At 38.2% G+C, this 20504-nt stretch overlaps 1 gene segment (V, D, J or C); it reads left to right on the forward strand.

Annotated features, from left to right (window-relative positions):
- The first annotated feature begins 992 nt into the window (after positions 1-992).
- On the forward strand, positions 993-15526 carry LOC310955209 (T-cell receptor beta-1 chain C region-like). The segment is given in 6 exons: positions 993-1176; positions 13110-13149; positions 13800-14147; positions 14239-14265; positions 14394-14500; positions 14611-15526.
- Positions 15527-20504: the final 4978 nt, after the last annotated feature.

Genomic DNA, 20504 nt, shown 5'->3' on the forward strand with positions numbered 1-20504 from the left:
TATGGTGATGAACTAACACACACTCATGCCCTCCCTCTTCACCCTGAGCCTTATTTTTCTCAGAGCAACACTTTTTTCTCACATCAGTGCTTGACAATGTCTTCACCTGTGCACACAATAGGGTTTCTCCTCATCTGGTTTTCATGTAAGATCTCAAATGTTATGCTGAATATTACAAGTAAATTGTCATGTTTAAAATGCTCAAAAGCCATGATAAATGAATAATATAAATGCTGTATTGTCTCCTTGTCTGTTGCTTCAATTACAGTGTCATCTAAATCTTGTTTTCCACAGGTCAGGTGAGCGCTATTAAATTTCACCAATCTCCTCCCCAGATTATAGTGAAGGAGAGCACTGAGATCGAGATTAACTGCAAGCATGATGACACAGCCCTCACAGTAATGCTCTGGTATCAGCAAAGAAAAGACAGCACATCCATGATCCTCATTGGGTATGGATATGTTAACAGCCCAAACTACGAGGGTCAATTTGAAAAACAATTCAAACTGACAAGAGAAGACACAGTGACAGGAGCTCTGATTATACGTGAAGCAAACCAGTCACACTCGGCCGTTTATTTCTGCGCTGCAAGTACACAGTGATGTGGTTTAATGCCACTCCCTCACTAAAAACCCTCATCTGTTCATATGAGCAAGTGTGTCTCTTTCTACAGACTCTCCTGCAGTGGAGCAAACCTGCAGGATGTCGCCAACTGTGATCGGATTTCTTCTCATCTTACTTCCATGTAAGTAAATTAGCTGCAAAAATAACTATTTAAATGTGTTATTATTTTCTTTACAACTATAAGGTTGTCTTTTTTTACCTGTCTTCTGTATGACCCACTTTTCAAATGTGTTTTTCCTTACAGATCGAGTAAAGAGTGTGACGTTTGAGCCGTCTCATCCAAGAATAGTCAACGAAACAACCAGGGTAGAAATCAAATGCAGTCACAATGATAACAATCTTGATATAATGCTCTGGTACCAGCAAACAGACATAGGTTTGATGAATTTAATTGGATACAACTGGGTTAACAGTGACCCCAACTACGAGGAGCAGTTTGACGATCGGTTTGCAATGACGAGAAAAGACATCGAAACAGGAGCTCTGATTATTCACAGAGTGAATCTATCAGACTCTGCTGTGTATTTCTGCGCTGCCAGAATACACAGTGATGTGGTTAATGCCACCCCCGCACTAAAAACCCTTTGTCTCTGTTGTTTTCATGTTGACTCAGTTGCTCTCAGTTTGCACATAGAAAGCAAATTTCCATAAGATAAAAAACAGAACATAAAACTAAACTACCAAACAAACAAATATAGCCTAAGCAAACTTAAACATATAGCTATAATATAAAAGACAAGACCTGCAAAAAGACTATGCATGGTATATGGTTGTAGCACAGGAAGTGCAAGAAAAATGTTGCATGTAATAAATACTGTATGGATAATAAATTAGTCTATATACAGAGGGGGTTATGTGTGCATGTATAATGACATGTAAATATTGCGTAGTGTGTATTAAACTATGGTGAATATACATGTAGAGAACAATCTATTTATTATAAATTGCAGTGCATGACCAATTCAACATGTGTGATGGCTGTGGGAAGAAGCTGCTATTGTGTCACCTTTGTTTAATTTAATAATAATAATAATTTAATTCAACAGCAACACACAAAAAGACAGCCTTCAAAATAACCAATTCAACCTGAAACACTTTAATACTCACATAGTATCATATTTCACCAAACAATCAGCATCCAAACCAAATGATAAATATGTTCAGACAAATCCCAACCAATGTAAAACCCTATAGGGAGAGCCAAAACATTAGCCAACCGTTAGCTTAGCCAAGCTACAATAACAAAGTAAACACACCTCAAAATAAATATGTTCAGGTTAGCACAAGAAACACATGCTTACCTTGGCATACTAAAGCAGGAACTCCCAAAATCTTAGTGAAGCCTGAAGTCTTTAAAAGAGGCCCAATCTGCTTAACTCTGCAGTGGATAGCTGTTGACCGTTGATATGAGGAGCTAGCATGGTCCAGCAGAAACACAAACAAGGTCACTGTCCTTCATGGCCGTCCAGTGCCAATATGACTGAACTGGCAGCAAACTCGCTTATCAAATGCGACATAAACAACAGTAAAATGTTTATGGCGGTTCCGCTGGAGATTTAACTTAACACACTAAGTTAAATTACGGTGTTATTCGTCCTGGTGAGGACAGTGCATGCAGAGAAGCAACAGAGTGGGCGGGGCAATGTCGGTTTAAAAAGACCGCCAAATCAGAACTGACCAATCACGTTGCAGCTAGGCCCAACCGTCCACAGGTGTTCAGTCCACAGGTGTTCACCATTGGCTTAAAATGTGTCAAAAAAAAGAACACTTGTTAAATCAATATAATATCAGTGTTAGAGAGCTGCAACTAACGCTTATTTTCATTTGTCAATTCAGTCATTTATTTCCAGTAATTCATTACTTTTGCACTGTATAAACCAAAAAAATAATAATATCATCCCACTGCAGACACAAAATGGACGTTCTCGTTTACGCAGACGGTAACGCCCCCTTCTTCTTCTTCTTCTTCGTCGTCGTCGCCTAGCTGTTTGAACAGTTTCAGTTTTCCTGAATCTGACTTTTTTCTGTAGTTTTATGTTAAATGTAACCAATGGCTATCTTGGTGATTTATTGTTTTTGTAAAGGAAGCTCAAATTTCAGCCTGTCAAGTCCATAGTTTACATGAAAAGGACCGGAGCTAGCTTCGAGTGTGTGCGGGTGAAGAGACGGTACTTAAACATGATGTGTAACGGTAGGGCGCTCTCTTATTTTCCCGGTGATATGATGCATTTCAGAGTAAGATATCCGAGCCGAGGCCGACATTCATGTGAGGCAGACAGCTGGTGCACCTCCGCGGTACAGCAGCTTCATTAGCCTCCGGTGCTGTTGACACCCCCGGTGGGAGGGACGGTCATTATCGCGGAGACTCGACAGAAACATGAACTGTGCACCGTACGTTTGATTTTCTAATGTTTGTCATCGTCCACGTGATCCAGCAGAAAGTGTTTAAGTCATAAGACCCGAGGTGTGGTTAGTACTTTTGCTGTAAAGCAGCCGAAACACACCAGCTAATAAGCTAACGGTATTGTTAGCTAATGTTAGCATTAGCAGTTAGCATCAGATTTTGTCAAATATACAAGTTAATCCGGGGAAATCTGTAACGTCAGTTCGCCAATGGTATTATCCTGAAGTGTAGTTACAGAGCGTTAGTTTGTGATCACGTTTGCACAGCTAATGTATTTAAAATGTATGGTTGTAAAGGACTGTTATTGCCTGGGTGCAGACAGCCCACAGTCAGTTAAAACGGAGATATCAGTCAAATAACGTTAACAGCGATGTTGGTGTTTGTGAGGTTTATGGAGACTGCACCTGTTGCATAGCTACCTTGTTGTAGATTGAGAGAAAAAAAAAACATGTACATTTACTATAGCATGAACTGTTAACTGTATATGTATAGTGTATAGTAAACAAATATATCCACTGATACTGTGTAAAATAAAACCAATGAGTATAATGCAGTCAGATACAACTCTACTTGTCACTCTGACCTCAATGATTAACACATGATGTGAGTGGCAGTCAACCCCTACGCCACATAATACAAGAAAAACATGTTTTCTATATACTAGATTTTATTATTATACTATATTGTCTTTACTTCAGGGTTTCTTCTGCTTAATCTGCTTTTCTCCAGGCTAGTCATGCCTTTCCTCCATGATGGCAGCTGAGAGAGGACAACATCACAACACATCACATCACATCACAACACATCATCTCGTCTCATCTCATCAAAGACTACCAGAGAGACGTGCTGCCTGTCTCATATTTGTTTATTGTGCTATATAGTTGGATGAAACCTAGTAAACAAACAGGCCATGACTGACCAACAAGTGACTACTTTTAAGTGAAAGTTGAAAGTAAAGGCTAAGTTGAGCTTGTACTGAAGGGAGAGATTGAGAGCGCGCACGCAGCAGTTTGCAACGCAGCAGTTTGCAACGCAGCAAGCACAAGTTTTGAGAGAGCATATGAGTGAAGCTGAGTGAGAGAGCAAACATGCAAATACATTTGAGCACAGAATATATTTTTGCTTGCTCAAATGAAATGTTTTTCTGGCATATAACTTCTTTTCAAAATAAAACTTATGTGCTCGCAAAATTTTTCGGTGCTCAAAATCTCACATTACTCCGTAACAAATGTGGCACAAATATAACACCATATTACAGCACATAAACCTAGTGAAGAGTTATGTAATGTAATGCCAGATGTGACTGATATCACATGCACATTTGTTTCTGTTACTGGTAAGTATTAAAACTCCTGCCTGTGCCATTATTACCAATACTATTTTATTTAATGCCTGATGCCACAACTAGGATGTTGTGATGTGACAGGTAGCTGTTGCTGTTAGGGAAACATACCCGGTATGCCTTGCGAAACTCTTCGTGATTGGTTGATGAAACGCTAGCAGGAAGGCCTTGTGGGCTTTCTTGTGTCATGAACCGCCCATGCCTGCAGCTGGACCCTTCTGTAACATGTCAAAAATATGATGTCTTAAACGTATCAGTTTAGTATTTTAGTTAAATACCCAAATATATTGATTTGCAATAACATAAATTGTAGAAATGGAAAGAAAGAAACTTCTCATTTGAAAAACTGAAAACGACTTTAATCAATTCATTACATTTTATTCTATTGAATTTAATCTTATCTACAGTGACAACTAATAAGTTATCTCAAGACATTTTCAATCTAAAGTAAGTCTAGACAACATGTGATGTATTTGTGATTTACAAAGACCCAACAATATCCCCATGAGTAATAGCAAGTACTGTTAGAATCCTGGAGCTACAAACTAACATTACATCACTTTTTGAATCACTGGTTTAATTTGAAGCAGTCACATATACTATTGTCATTTTACTAAATATATATATATATATATATATTGAGTTATTTTTCAAGAAATTATACTTTTCATGGTCTATTGCTTGTTATAGAAATATTAATTAAGCCATTTGTGCATTCCAGTTTATCTTAGCACTGAGGGAAAGCATTAACATTAGTCGTTTCAATATACTATTTACATTCATGATGAAGGTGTACATGCTGTTTCAGACTTCTCCACCCTGACGAAAAGAAATACTGACAGACAGAAAAATGTGCTCAAAGTAATTTCCCAGCGATTGAGAATAAGTCCCATCCCAGTGACATCACTGTGTGAGCTCAGGGTTTGCTCGTGCTGAACAGTGATGATGTGACTCATTCAGCTGGAAGGAGGCTCATCGCTGACATGTTTATCACAGTCCTCTCCCTGTTGCTTCTTTCACACTCAGGTGAGTTTAAGTTAACGACTCTAATGGATGTAATAACTTTTAGGTGCATGTATACATCTTTAAAACATCATTCTTCATGTGCTGCAGGTCTCACTGTTGTAGTTCTTCAATCTGGAGATCAGACGTCCCACCCAGGACTCACAGTGAACTTTGTGTGCAACATGGGTCCAGGGTTCAGCATGAGCAGCTACACCATGCTCTGGTACCGACAAACGCACTACGGAGCTCTACTGGAGTACCTCACCAAAGAGTACGACAAAACTGCGGGGCGCTTCCAGGCGTCTATCGACCCATCCAAAAACAACTTCTCTCTCCAGGTGACTGAGCTGCTCCTGAACGACAGCTGCACCTACTACTGTGCTGCCAGTCACAGTGATGCACACAGAGCAGACAGTCATACAAATAATAAGTCGGCTGTCACAGATGGTACACAGGCAGGATGGAGTTGTGGTTTGTTTGGGGGGGGGGGGCTTTATACTGACTTGGTGAAAAAATATTGAAATGATATCATTGATTCAGTCCTGAAAGTGTTCAACACACTGGGCCAGTGTAGTTTAAGATAATATATATGGTCATAGGTGGATAGATAATTACTTTATTCATCAGCGAAGGGAAATTATTTTGTTGCAGCAATCTGGTACAACTGAATATGATACAATACAATAGAATGAAAATAAGAATAAAAATATCTGGGTATAAGAAATAAGTAGAAACACAGAACGGAACATGGGCATTTAGACATAAGCACGAGATAAAGCAAGATAAATGAATAGTCAGGTGCAGTGGCAGGATGATGGTAAAGTAAAATACTGAAATAAAATGTCTTCAACTAACCACAACCTAACAACTGCTATATATTTGCAGGTCATACTTTATACTCTTCAACTCATGCAACTAATGCCTAAGTAACGAATGACTCACGATCTCACGTAAAAGCTACCATACAGTTCAAAGTCCGACTCCAGACACGTGTTAAAGTATTTTGTTTAAATGGATTTCCCACATAGAATGTTAAAAAACAAATTATTATGCTAAATATGCTTTTTAGCTTAGCATGTTAGCAAAATAAAATATAAATAAATGATGCACTTTTCAACCATCCACTAGACGTTCACTTCACTTTCAAACGAAAGGAAACAGGAAGTGTATACCATTAGGGTTCATTGGCGCAGGTTGAAATGCTATCTTTAGTATAAACAATCTTTGATCATGATTAAAATAAAAAGACAACATATTAACTATATTGTGCAGCCCTAATCATGTTATAACATGTTTTCCTATAATTAAATTAAATTAAGAAGTCTATATGAAATTATCAATTCAATAAAATTCTCATTTTATTAGGAGCTTTATTGCAAAATGAACATAACATGCAAAGATGAAAACGTAGTGTTGTCCAAATGACGAAAATATTTGTAAATAAAAGTAAATAATAAATATAAGTTTTTTGACAATTACAATAGAAATTATATAGAAAAAGTTATGATAGACATTTTTATATTATTTTACATCGTCACATCACCCAGTCCTATGTTGCTGTCATATCTCTTTTATACGTATAACAAATGTGATAAGAGAGAAAAAAAGCTTGAAGTTGCAGTCAAGATAGTAGCAGAACAAAATCCTTCAGACAGCTGAGATGGTAAAACGCACCACTTTGTTGCAACATTTACTATAAACTCTCCTGTAAAGCCCGCTAAGTTCTGCTGCTATAATGTCGTTGGTGATCAGTGTCCTCCAGTTGTGTCCTATGAAACAATATGAATGAGTTCATGTAAAAGAAAGAGAGAGAGCAGGGGGAGGATCCAAGTTTATTTCAGAAGTTTGGATTGTAGCAGCACACTGAGTTACAGCACACGTGCAGCCACAGAAGACAGTTTTAATTGTCAGTGAGGATGCGTATTCTTGTCTTGGTTACAGTTCTGATCGTCTCTGGTACGAACATTGAAATTCATATGAAAGAAAGTTTTTTTATGTCAAATATTTTCCTGTTCCAAGTTATTGTTTACTTTCCTTTTTTTCTTATTTCCCAGATAGCTCCCTCTGTGTGAAAATTCACCAGCCTCCTTTTGTAATGAGCCGGGACAGAGACTCAGCTGTGACTCTGCAGTGTGAACAAGATGATGATCAACATTTCAACATGTTCTGGTACAGACAGGGAAACACAGCTGCTGACAGATCCTCTTGGTAAAGATGTGTCCAGCACTGAAGCGCCTTTCAACACATCCAAGTTCACCATGTCCCGGCCTGCAGTGCTCAGTTCCTCTCTGCAGTTTCGCCCTGTTGAGGCCGCCGACTCGGCTGTGTATGACTGTGCCTCTGGTTCAGAAAGCCTCAGTAGCTAAACAACAACCTCTACCAGGAAGAGCTGAGGTGAAAAAACAGCATTATAAACTCCACTAGTTCATTAAAGGTACAGGAACTGCCTCTCCACGGCTCAGTGGTGTTTCTACAACACCACAGAGCTGATCAGTTCAGATAAGTGAGCAGGTGTCGACATCATAAGGTTTATACGCCCTATACAAACACTATTGCTCTGTTCATTGGCACTTTGTGCTCGAGTCTGCAATTTCCTTTATTATTTTATTCAGTGTGCAGCCTGACAAAGTGTAAGCATATGAAGTTTAAGAGGCAAGCATACACTGACCTCTACAGGGTTCATGTGGGATTACACTTAGTTGGACTGGCCACCCCTTTTACATCCAGTATCGACCTTACTACATACAGAAAATGTTTTTTATTATCTAGTTAGTCACTCATAGCTGATTATAAACATACATTCATACATTTATGAAGAGTCTCAATATGACTCCATTTAGATAAATGTACATAAAATACTTAATGAGACATAATATAATGGTCTTAGGAATAATGCATCACAGTGTAGTTACTTATAATATGTAAGAATGAATGTGACATAAGCAATTCATGTAGTTTTATAATTAAAATGAATAAAATGATGCTGTTAAGATTGATTGAAATGTAGGGGAATTAAGTCAGAAGAGGTCAAAAAACAGGCTCATACTCAACTCTAGGTTTGTTAAACAATTACAAAAAGGAAAAAAAATATATCAAAAAGAAAACTAAGCGAATAGAATTTTATAAAATATGAAAAAAATTTATAAGAAGCACAGAAAATGATTTTAAAAACAGTAATCACGAGACAACTGTCCAATAAAAACAGAGAAATACATGAGACAAATACGGGGAAATAAAAGATTAAAAATACAAACATCGAGAAATAAAGACGTCATAAATTAAAAAGTTATGGATACAGTAATGAGCTCTGGTCATCGTGTAGTTGTGCTAGTAACTGATACATAAAAGCATTTCAGCTGAATGTTAATGTGCAAAGCTTGTCCTTAGATAAGATTTTGTTTGAAAAAATGAATAATGTCATAAATTTGGAAGAAATTACTTAGATATGAGCCCATGAAGAATCGATACTGACACGTTTAATGAAACTTAAAATTAGAAGATATTTTGTTAGAGGATGTGATGCCATCTTGTCTTTATCTTCCTAAAAATGTACTAAATGACAAATATAAGTTATATAATAAAAAATGTATTAAAGCTGCATTAAAATATGATGCAATTAGTTCTTAGCAACTAGATTAATACAGTCTAAGATGAGCCATTGTGATTTTATAACACTTTTTAACTAATGATGCATAATTACAAAACTGTCTAATGATAGACGTAATAATTATGACGTTCTTCCTCTCATTAGTTAATATAATTACATAGCTTAAAAACCTGTCATGCCAATTGTGAAATAATTATGTAAATGTGATGTGATTTGTTGTTTAACCTGCTCTGACAGATTTTCCATCAACTTGGGGGCAGAACAAAAAGTCAGACATCCAGCAGCTTCAGAGAAACATCAGCATGGATTTGGAGAGTATCAGTCCAGTGTTCACTCTCTTAGCTCTGTTCTCAGTCTCCACAAAGACAAAAATCTGGTTCTCTATCTTCATGTTTACCAGCAAGTTGCACAATTTGTAAGTGTGTTTATCTGGACAGTTTTGCTGCTTTGAATACAGAGCAATGTGGTAAAACCAAAATTCGATGAGCTTAAACATACTAAAATGCTTCACAGAGCTGAAGGGCAATGTAGATTCAGGTAATAATTATCTGTATCACGACGAGTGACACATTTCTCATGATTACAATGTGTAAAGAAGTAGTGAATTTGTGTCTCCTCAGTTGAGTGATGAGTGGGTGGATGAAGAGGTGTGACCAGCAGAGATGTCCCTCCCTCTGAACTGCTACAAACACACAAACAAAGAGGTCTTTCCCTTTTCCTTCCCCTCTTTTCTTAGCTGTCACAGAAATAGCAGCAGTCAGGTCGGAGCCTGTGTGCAGCTGCTCTCACAGGCGGAGAGAGATGGAGGCTGAGATATGGAGGAGCTGGGTGGGGGAGGGAGAGAGCAGAGAACCGAAGAGACTGCAGGTTTTTGTGTGATGCTTTATCACCGTGGGGACAGGGGGCCACGGTGATACAATCCAATAGAGCCGCCGTACAAAAACCTCCTCCCATTAAAACCCATTGTGTAGACAGCTCCGTGCTACCTGAGAGCAGGGAAGTCACTCTTCTGAAGGCCTGTAACATGGCAGCACACTTAGACCCTGAAAAGACAGTTTATATACAGAAGATCTGTGTGAAAAGAGTCTTTAAAATAACTTTTAAATAGTATGTGGAGCACTTGTACGATTCTTTGACTCTTCTTGATGTAAACACGACACATTTGGACATTCTGAAGCTCATCCTGCATGTTTGAAGCTTCTTCCTCCTCTGGATTATCACACTGTGTCTCCACAGGATGATTCTGGGACGTTTTGAGAGTTTTTGGTGGAGGAGAAGTTCAGTGTGACACTGGATCTGAAGCTCACTTTGGAAAGGGAACAAAAGTCACTGTTGTGGGTAAGTAGGATCTCTCACTGCTTCACTTCACTGACACACACGTTCAACAGTTGACATGTTGGTGTGAAAGTGAAGGAAAAGTCTGTAGTTGTGAAAAAGTTGAAATATTGAGCTGAACACAAAACACTGTGACCAACACTGATGCTGCTTACTTTGGCCAAGGAACCAAACTGACGGTTTTAGGTAAATATTTCAGTTTATTACTGTTTTTAGTAGATGTCACATTTCTTTAGAGTCTCAGTACAAACACAAGTATCAGTAAAGACTTGAGTTTGATGCTCAGCATTTCTGCACTGTGACAATGCAAATGAAGCTTACTTTGGAAAAGGAACTAAACTGAGTGTTTTGGGTAAGTCCAGGATGATTACAACTAAACTAATGTCACCTGAAGAGTTTTGTTATTGGAGAATAATAATGAACTTTATTTGAGTTTGAGTTCAGCTCAGTGCTTTTTGATATTAAGCCTAAACGCTGTGTCAACAGCGAAGCCTACTTCGGCCAGGGAACAAAAGTGACGGTTGTTGGTAAGAAATGATTCTTCTGATTAATTCAGCTGCAAGAGAAGGAAACAGACAAGCACCTTGGTTACTGAGGGAAACAGTTTTGTGTTACGTTAAACTTGTAAAAACCAGACTGCAGTGCAGCAAAAGTTGCTTTTTGTATTTAAAGAAACTTGACATTTACACGATAAACAGCTAAATGTAAAGAAGTAAAGTAAAAGCAGCAGGTTGAAGTGTTTTGAGCACTGATCATCTGCACTGTGACTCTGGTGGTTATGCAGCTTACTTTGGTGGAGGAACAAAGTTAACTGTTATAGGTAAGGAATATACAGTTTATTGTATCTACAGTCTCTGATTAGTGTGTGATAAGATAAGAAGTGTCAGAACAAGTGTAAAAAACATTGTAAACAGAGCAGAGAGTCTTTAACAAAGAGCTTTTTAAAGTTCAGCTCAGTGCTTTTTGATACTAAGCCCAAACGCTGTGTCAATTACCAAGTTTACTTCGGCCAGGGAACCAAACTGACGGTTGTCGGTAAGTAAGAAATGATTTATATTGAAATAACATGTAATGCAATAAAGTTCATTTAAAAGCCACTAAATGTAAAGAAGTAAAGTAAAAGCAGCAGGTTGAAGTGTTTTGAGCACTGATCATCTGCACTGTGACACTGGTGCTAATGAAGCTTACTTTGGAGGAGGAACAAAGTTAACTGTTATAGGTAAGACATCCACACATTTTAAAAAACAACAACTTTGTTTTTTACTTAAACTTAGTGAACTCAAGACGTCTGGTTGAAGCTCTGCTCAGTTTTTGTTGTTCAGCCTAAACACTGTGTCAGCGTGAAGCCTATTTCGGCCAGGGAACAAAAGTGACTGTTCTTGGTAAGTTCACATTAAAAACTATTGCAGACAACTTGTAAAACAGGAAAGTTACTTTTATTACAAACTGAATATACAGAAGCAAAGTGAAAAGTTGAAGTGTTTTGAGCACCGATCGGCTGCACTGTGACTCTGCTGCAGAGGCTTACTTTGGTGGAGGAACAAAGTTAACTGTTTTAGGTAAGACATCAAATCAATTTAAGAAAATGCACAGCATGGTAAAAGGTAAGTTTGCAATGCAACATGTAAAACAAAACAGGAAAGTTACATTTATTACAAAACGAAATATACAGAAGCAAATTGAAATGGGCTGTTTTGAGCAGTGATCAGCTGCACTGTGACTCTGGTGGTAGAGAGGCTTACTTTGGTGGAGGAACAAAGTTAACTGTTATAGGTAAGAAAGCATTTAACATTTTTTTAAATGTTGTTCAGGTATGATTTTGTTTTCTGAAGTGTTTCTTACCCTGTAAAGACAATCAAATGACATGTAAACTATGATTATAGCTGCTAAACAATCTTAAATAGACACATAAGCATACGGATGTTTAGGAGAGTGAAAGATGCAGATGAAAAATAATGAAAGATGCAACTCTTTTTCAAACTAATGTAGATTAAAGTCTTCCCCTGTCAGGGAGTGACATAGTTTGAGTAAAGTCAGAGTCAGAGAGAGGCAGCATGAAGAGTTTTTGTTACAGTCCAAAGTCTCTGTGCTCATTCACCGAGGCTTACTTTGGAGCTGGGACTAAACTCACTGTTCTAGGTAAGAAAACCTGCAACACATCATCTCAGAGCAGGATTCTCTGCTCATTTGTGTGTTGAGATCAGATACGGTCAATGATAAGAATATATTTAAGAGACCTTTCATGTCATGATAGTGAAGAAAATGTACTGATTTGAAAGTGTGAAAGAAGTTCGTTTTAGGCAGTAAAAACCAGTGTTGTCTTTGTTCTCCAGTAAAAGTAGTGCAGCTCTAAAAACATTTGGCTCTACACCCAGATTCTTACTCTCACAGAGACTTCTTCTCAGCTCTGTGAAACACTGTGAGTTCACAGGCACAAGCTTACTTTGGAGCTGGAACTAAACTCACCGTTTTAGGTAAGACATTAAAAAATATTCAGAATATATCAACACAAAGTATCAACAGATATCTTAGAACGTGCTATCAAATTAGGACTGCTACCAGTTGTGTTGTTTATAATCGTATTCTCTTTAATCGACCTTAAATCAGCAGTTTAAAATGGTCAAGAAGAGATTTAATAGGTAAAGGCGTTTCTTCAAATGTTTTGTGTGCACAGTTAACTGTTTATGTATTAAAAAAAAGAAGAAGAAGAGCACAAAGACAGTCTGCAGCGTTCAGTGCTGAAAGGTTCAACAGTTTTTCTGTAGCCTCGTATCAGTGTGAACAACTACGAGCCTGCTTACTTTGGCAGTGGCACCAGACTGACAGTGTTGGGTAAGAAAAGGACTGAAATCAGGGCCATAAATGTTTGTTTCTGAGCTTCATTGAACCCAAATAAGCTGAATTATTACTGAGTAAATTTGTTAATGTTGTAATTAAATGATTGCTGTGTTGGTTTGTTGCCAAAGTAATGTGAAAATGTCACATTTATACTGACACCCGACTTAATCAACTACTGTTATAGTGAATTCATCATCTGTGTTATTTGAAAAATGTTTCTTTATTCACATTAGATAAAAGAGAAGAAAAAAAAGCATCTTAAAGTCAACATAACTGAGCGATAAATGTTATTGTGATTGTACTGTAGATGGACTGGTTGGTAACATGAAAAACTCAGTTAAAGTTAAATAAACAAGCTAGGCTTAGTCAGCCAATGCAGTCAGTTATTTACATGAGTCAGTTTTGTGCTCCGACACTTCTCCTGCTGAGGTTGGAGAGGGAACCAGGCTGACAGTTCTTGGTGAGAAAACTTATAGAAAAAAACATTCAATCTGAAGAAAATTATTATTATTTGCTTTGATACGAGTAGAAAAACTTGTGACAAGCATGATGTTTTTGTTCTTTCATGAAATAGTTTCACTGTGGATCTTCAGCTTTTTTGACAGTGCAGCTTTAACTTAGTGATTTATCCTTTGTCCTCACAGAACCAGGTATTAATATCACCCCACCAACAGTCAAAGTGTTTCGACCTTCAGCAAAGGAGTGTCGAAACCAGAAAGACGATGCAAAGAAGAAGACCATTGTTTGTGTGGCCAGGGGATTCTACCCAGACCATGTCAGTGTTTTCTGGAAGATCGACGGGGAGAATGTCACCGATGGTGTGGCGACAGACAACGCTGCCCTGCGGGAAGACGAGTATTACAGAATCACCAGCAGGCTGAGGGTCCCTATCGCAGACTGGAACACACCTGACAAAGAATTCACCTGCGTTGTCAGCTTCTTTGATGGATCACAAACCACCTTACATGAAGACTCAGTTTTGGGTGTTAAAGGTATGTTTTTTTGGGAATTGATCTCATAAGAATCATTTTATTACGGGGGAAATCATCTGTCCTCGTCTAATATTTCTTATTTTTCTATCAGCTAAAGGAGAAGGAACCATGACAAGAGGTAAACCTATTCTTCTGTGGTACTGTACACCTCGATGCATCAATTTAAAGACCGTTTAGTGTCCTGTTTGGTCTCCACAAAGTGCACTGGATGCTTCCTCTTCATGAAACTGTTTGAACTTTCTGCAGAGAAATATCTGATGATGACACAGACGGCCAAATTCTCCTACAGTGTGTTCATCATCAAGAGCAGCATCTACGGAGCCTGTGTGGCATTTGTGGTGTGGAGGCTTCAGGTTTGTCCGACATGATCTCCTTTTATCTAACACTTCTTTTTTTATTTGTGCACTCGACATAAAACCTGACTCTGTACATTTTAACTTTGTGTCCTTTCTGTGTGCTGCAGAGATCATCTCGAAAGCAGAACAACTGAACTGAGCCGAACCATCTTCATCTTGGTTTCTGTAAATACAATTTGTAGCTTTTTTTGTTGAAGCATATGTGCATTCATATTCACGCAACATATTCCTATTACGGCATGAAAGCTATAAGTGGCCATTTTGGTTTGTTGTGAACTCTTTGTTGTGTAATTTTAGTGTCTGCTAAAAGACAAAGAAGAAAAAGAAGAGACAAAGAATTGACTTTGATAATCTCTCCTAAAAATGATAACCAAGTGTATATTTTCAGTCTAAATGCAAATAAGCAAGGATTAAGTGGCTATATTAAATATGCAGTTAGGATACCATCTCCTCTCAGAGCGCTCACTTCTCATCTGACACTGAACATCACTTTTCCACAGATAGTGAGAGGTATTTTTAGCTTCGCGCCTATCTGCCTCTTTTCTGAGAATTCACTGAGTTCTCACCTACGTGATGTTGAAACATCTCAGCTCAGGGAAACTTGCTGTCATTTGAGATGCGCTGAGCTCCTTTAGTTCAAACAGTGTCAGTAGGAAAGTAAATGTAAGAGTGAGAGTCGACCACACAACAACAGGAAGTCAACGTTCTCCTGTGTGTGCAGACGAAGGTCAGAGCAGTTGATGTTTGCGTTGAAACTCTGCAGAGGAGAGGATGTGGTCACAGAGCAGCCTGCACATCCTTCTCTGTGCTGAGAAATGACGATGGTGCGACCTTCCTCTTCACCACAACCTGCGGCTCACAGAGTGCACCTGCATCTCTGCACCAACACGCCCACGCTGCACTGCACTGCACGTCTCTGAGCAAACAGCTGGGAGAGAAACGTCCATTTCTGTGTCAACTGAAGCTACAGAATGAGCATAAATGTGTGTTATACCTCACACATCAGCTGTTTACTGTCATCTGATGCACAAATGTGAATTTGAATGTTTTTATGTTGCAGTAGATAGAGAGATGTAAACTATCACCAGTAATTAAAAAAGAAAATAAATGAAAAAACTGTGTTTCATTTTAATCTCCGTTATAAATCATCTTCCTGTGAATTACTTGTATACAGTAAGAAATTATACAACAATATTTGAAGCATATCATAGCCATTTACTAAACATAGCTGTTCATCATTAGATGGTTTTATGAGTAGAGACCCCAATGGGGCGTAAATGGACGAAGAACACGTTCTCCTTTCGCATTTGTTAATTTGAAAAACATGTTTGTGCTTAATCAAGTCGCATAAACAGGAAACAACGTCTGAGACCGCAACAGAAACATCTGTGAGCTAGAAAATATGTGCATCTCCTCCTCCAGACCCTAAACTGTACAGGTTCTCTAGTTAGGGAATATTTTTCACTCTCTCTCTCTGCATTATTTAACATCTGCACATGTCAAGAATATCTCTTTATTGGTTCATAATTAAAAATTATAGTAAATGCAGAATGAAAATGGTTGGTTCCTTTTCAGTAAATCACATTTCACAATGTAAACTAAGTGAGCAATCTGAGACTCAGTGAAAGGGTTATTGATGATTTATTGGACTTAAACTAGACTGCTGAGCTCTTTTTTGCAAATATATAATACAACAAAACAGGAGCAGATTAGACTAAAATAACATAAACAGACCAAGCATACTTATGAAACAGGGAAATTATAAATAAGGGTTTAATCTAAATCTGCTTCAAATAAACCTCTCAGGAGGCTGCACACAGATGTATAATAGCTTGTTCTCTGACCTAAAACAAAGAAAAAGTGTTCAAGACAGTCTTTACTAATGTCGAAGAGTGCTTGAAGAACTTCTACAATCTCATTAAAAATGTTTTCCACTCACTTGGTGTTTTTTTTCCATGAGTCCATAAAGAGAAACTTATATTTGTGTTAAACTGCAGGTTAGTACCCAACAGGGCCGACAGCTATTTCAGTTTAAATAAGCATTAACACTAAGTACTAAACTACAGGCTACAGTTAAAAGGTGGAGTCGGTGATTGTGGAGAAATATTGTTGATATTTGTACACAACACCCAGAATTTCTTACCACAAAAAGTTGTGGTGATCAAATGTTTTCTAACTTGCAATGAAAAACATGATTTATTTCTAAAAAATATATATATATATTCAGTGACGAGTGGCGGTTAAGAGTTTGTTGTGTTGGGAGTACAGGAAGGTGTAGCGTAGTTTTCAATTGATCCAATTTAAATTTTATTTGCAATGCCAAATCATAACAAAAGTCATCTCAGGACACTTTACAGAGTAGGTAAAGACCACACTCTATGACTTATTTATGATTTACAGAGACCCAACAATTCCTCTGTAGAGTACGGTGGCAACGAAAACCTTCCCTATAAAAGACAGGAATGTCGGACAGACCCAGCTCTGTTGAGTCCATAAAGAGAAACTTATATCTGTGTTAAACTGCAGGTTAGTACCCAACAGGGCCGACAGCTATTTCAGTTTAAATAAGCATTAACACTAAGTACCCAGAATTTCTCTTTCTAATATGGTCAATATGTAGATCAACAGCCTGTACAGAGTTCTCTGGTTAAGACTTCTTAACCAGAGTTAAGAAGCCAAATGTTTATTTTTTACAAAAAGGCATTCACCCACCCAGAAACAACAAATAATGGAGGGTTATTTGCAATAAGTATTTATAAATGAGAATAAACAACAGGAATTGAGTCAAACTGATCGTTAAAAAACAACTGAAAAAGAAACAAACACTATAAAAAAAGGCATCAATCAGTCAACATCCTTTATTTAACTTGGTTAAAGAATTCATGGAGATTTAAAACTTCTTTTCCAAGAGTGAGCTGGCCAAGACGGCAGCACAGAAGTAGAAAGGTTACACCAAACACACAAGGCGTCAAATCTACATCTCACACACTACAGGAGAACAAGACTCAGGATTACATGATTACACGGTGCAATGACAAGATCCAAGTGAGCTTATTTCTCTGTCTTTTATAATTGACTGGAGTTCCCCAGAGCTCAGAGATGAGTCAATATCAAGTCCTTCTGCACATCGTTCCAGGTAAATGTTGCAGAAAATTTCAAAGCCTTTTTGCCCAGTTCAGTTTTGACTCTCGGGCCCTGCATCTGTATGGTGTCCTGAGAACGCGGGCCATATCAGCTGAGGTTTCTACACATGTACACACAAATATGTGCGCAGAAGTCCAAGAATAGATTTATAAATCAAAGTCAGCCAGTAAGAGAGTCTAAGGACCTACAAATATGGACAATGTGTGATGGCAACAAGGAGCAGTGATGTACACATGTTGCTGCAGCCTGTAATAAAATGCACAGCACAGTGGTATACAGTATCCAATTTCTTTAGAAACTGATCAGGAGCGTTCACAGAAAGCAGGCCTCCATAGTCCAACAAGGGTGAAAAAGCTGTGGTGATCAAATGTTTTCTAACTTGCAATGAAAAACATGATTTATTTCTAAAAAAAATATATTTATATATATTCAGTGACGAGTGGCGGTTGAGAGTTTGTTGTGTTGGGAGTACAGGAAGGTGTAGCGTAGTGTTCACTTGATTCAATTCAATGTTATTTACAGTGCCAAATCATAACAAACGTTATCATAGGACACTTTACAGAGTAGGTAAAGACCACACTCTATGACTTATTTATGATAAACATAGACCCAACAAGTCCCCCATAGAGTACGGTGGCAACGAAAACCTTCACTATAACAGACAGGAACGTCAGACAGACCCAGCTCTGTGGAGGACGGACATCCGTCTGCACCGGTTGGAGAGGAAGAAAAGGAGAGAGAAAGAGAGAAACACGGACAGATGGACAGAGAGAGACAAGGACAGACACAAAGACAGAGACAGACAGACTTCCAGAGATGCAAGCAACCAAAGAGTAACAGTAACTATAATAATATCTATAGTAATGTGAATATGACTTGTGATGTTATGGCAGTTAATACAGCAGAATAGTAGAAACAAGCACAGCGTAGTGTTATCTAAAAGAACATCCAGACTGAATGTTTGAGTGATTTCAACAATGTGGATGAGTCAAGTCCCCTCTCGTGAGATTTCAGAGCGATTCCATGAGACTTGGTTAGACACAATAAAAAACAGTCAGGATCAAGCGTTTTAAACGGAACTTCAACCATTTCTAACCTCGGCTGTAGAGCGGTAGCATGTTGACGTGTGTACACATTCATGTCATGCATGTAAAGATGATTGTGGGTTTATCATATGACTAACACTCACCTTGGACTGTTTCTGGCCCAGCTGCTGCTGAGTGGAGGCTGTACATGTGTAGACGACAGGGTCTGCAGACCATCAGGGAGCCATCTGTTGGATGAACCGGCAACACACAGCGAACAGTCAGAATACATACAAGGTGCAAACCAGGGGGCCTTATTTAAAGTATTACACCTTTGAATAACAATCAGACACAAGAGCAGAATATGAGTTTGAAGCCACTCACTAAGGCATTATCTATAACTGCATCAAGTCTGCAGTTGTAAATATAAAGCAGATAATCTTTGGGTCATTTACAGAGGGTGAGATATCAAAATGTATATTTGAGGGTTTTTTCTTGATGAATGAAAGAGCTAACTCAAAATATAAATTTAGCAACTCAGTGTAAGTTTCACAATCATGTGAAATAAGTTACCTCTGCCATCGGTTGTGTAGATTTCTGTTCAATGGAAAAACAACTTTTCATGGTCAAAACAGTTTCACACCAGTAGGAGGAGACATACTTCACCAAATAAGACAAAGATTTCACTATGAACACAGTGCTCATAGAGTTAGCTGTGATGTAAGTGACACCTGCCCTGTTCTTTTTAATGTAACAGTGAAGTCTTGTGCGCTGGTGCTGAGCTGACAGGACCTCAACAGAAAGCTGACAGATTGTCGTCTTCGTCATGATGTTAATGGTCTTAATATGTTTGCTTCTTTCGTCTGCCTTGGATTAAGGCTGAGAAACTGTAAATGAACCAAAGTAAGACGCTGCAGAACTCATGACAAGAATCTAAAAAGGGTTTTTTTCTTCACAGGTGCTTCCTACATGAAAAGTGTTCTCCAAACACCTCCTTTCATCATTAAGAGAACTGGTGAATCTGTTGCCAGTAGGATCACCTGTTCACACCACATAAAAAGTTATGATCAAATTCTTTGGCACAAACAGGACGAACAAAGAGCTCCACAGCTTCTGGGATATCTGAATGGGAATATCCTGAATCTCCAGTAAATTTTCACTCCTCCTCATTTCTGACCATTTGAATCAAACGACAGTGGTGTGTGTTTCTGTGCTGCCAGTCAGCACAGCGCAACACAAAAACTTTACTTTCTGCAGAGACAACATGTTGACTCCTGAACACCTGCAGCTTTGAAGATTTCATTCGCTGATATGACACGATTGTGACCCCCTGTGAGGACACAACTACTGACGATATGCATTCTTTGTGACACTGTGTGAAATTTAATGACAATTATTGTTTACACTTATCTACTACTGTTTAATTTCAGGTTCAGGAATGACAGAATCTGAAGGAATAGGGGGATGATAAAAGTCACAGGCCTCCATTTTAGGTTAAAAAACCATTGTCAAAATAATACTTTTCATCATTTTGCTGCTGTTTTTAGTTATGTCCAGGTTACAGACTCTATACAGAGGTGGACAGCTTGACAGCTCCCCAAAAGTGAAGCCAAAGCAAATGTCATAAGGCCCCCCTCCAAAACTCGGAGTTAACCCCACATTTTCCCCCAAAGATGGTTTCTGTCATCATAGGTAGTTTTTATCACGCTGATGTTTGTTTAGGTGAACGTTTGTTTTTAATGAATTATTTAGTGCTATAAAAACAGGGTGAAACGTCATGAATTACATTTACAAATCACAAATGGTTATAAATTACAACATGGCGGCGCCTG

This window comes from Echiichthys vipera (assembly GCF_963691815.1).
Source record: "Echiichthys vipera genome assembly, chromosome: 12".
In the NCBI taxonomy this organism is placed as follows: Eukaryota; Metazoa; Chordata; class Actinopteri; order Perciformes; family Trachinidae; genus Echiichthys; species Echiichthys vipera.